Source organism: Pteropus alecto, unplaced genomic scaffold (genome assembly GCF_000325575.1).
Source record: "Pteropus alecto unplaced genomic scaffold, ASM32557v1 scaffold86, whole genome shotgun sequence".
Taxonomy (NCBI): domain Eukaryota; kingdom Metazoa; phylum Chordata; class Mammalia; order Chiroptera; family Pteropodidae; genus Pteropus; species Pteropus alecto.
The window spans coordinates 18,028,604-18,030,040 of NW_006442109.1; the positions used below are offsets into that span (position 1 = coordinate 18,028,604).

The 1,437-nt window shown below is 36.2% G+C and overlaps 1 pseudogene; it reads left to right on the top strand.

Annotated features, from left to right (window-relative positions):
- Positions 1 to 564: 564 nt before the first annotated feature.
- Positions 565 to 682, top strand: LOC112469877 (annotated as a pseudogene).
- The last annotated feature ends 755 nt before the right edge of the window (positions 683 to 1,437 follow it).

The window sequence follows — 1,437 nt, forward strand, 5'->3', positions numbered from 1 at the left end:
AGTTTGTCCTCTTTATTGCGTCAACTACTATCAAGCTTGGCTTCACAAAACATTCTTGGTTATTTCGTTCTTTTGGTCATAAAATCAAGGTTCTTTTTATCTCTATTAACTATCTTTGGGAGATTACTAGATCTTGATTCTTTCCTGTAACAAATTATTCCTCATAGCTTACCTACAAAGTTGACAAACATATCTTTTATATCTTTTTCCAGGATATTGATAAAATATTGATGCTGTTGAATTTCCTTAACATCCACTCATTAACTGGCCCTCTTTGGGCATAATTGTTCAATCAGAATCCTGCCTAGCCACATTTCATCCAATCTGCATTTCTCCATCTTATCCAGGAGTGATATCTGTAATATATGCATGATCAATCAATGCCACAAACTTATTTTTTAGGTAAAGCCATTCATTTGACAAGGCTTGTTCTTAATCATACCACTTTATAGTGATGACTACTTTCTGTAAATGCTCACAAATCATTTGTTTGTTGGCTTATTAGTAAAGTTTCACGGAAAAATGAAATAAACATACTGTTTACTGCTCAAAGAAAACATACTAGTCTACGGCTATGCCACCCTGAACAAGCCTGGTCCCATCTGATCTCGGAAGCTAAGCAGGGTTGGGCCTGGTTAGTACTTGGATGGGAGACCACCTAGGAAGACAGGTGCTGTAGATATAAAAAAATAAAAAGGGATTGTAAGTTGACAAGGTCCTTGCAATTTGTGAGGTCAACCAAGGATTGCCTTGCCTAAAAAAAAAAAAAAAAAAAAAAAAAAAATATACTAGGCATTTTTTCTTTTATAAACTATTTTCATTTTCTGTGACTTCACAAAGAAGAAAATTAGTAATGGGAACACATAGGAAAGGTTTTGTAGTATGAATTCATAATACAGATTTTTCTGGGGGTGGAAACAAATGAGATATTCTTTCCATGTTTGGAAAAATATAAGGCATAAAGAACTAATAAAATTACACAATTCTATTGTATCAGATAATGATTACATTCAGTGGTAAGTAACAAAAACTTGAAAGTCTATGGCTTAAATCTGGTGTTTTATATACTTGGCAAAACCTCGAGAGGTGGGCAGTGCAGAGCTGGAATGGTATTTGATGATCCCGTTAGACATACGCTTCCTCTGTCGTTCTGCTCATTTCATGGTGGCAAGATGGCTTCCACCTGCAGCCTCGTGTGCACATCCTGGGCAGGAAATAAAGGTATGTGCCCACTTTTCTGGTTTGTGGTGGGAATCGATATAAATTGTCTCAGCTTGTGACCAAATAGTATGCAATATCACCTCAGGTTTACAATTGAGAAAATGGAGGCCCAGTTTCCCAAGGCACACGATTAGTGAAGCAGGAAGTCTGGGGTACAATTACACGTTTCTCTAACTCTCATGTTCATGCTCTTTCTAATATATTACCATTTTACTA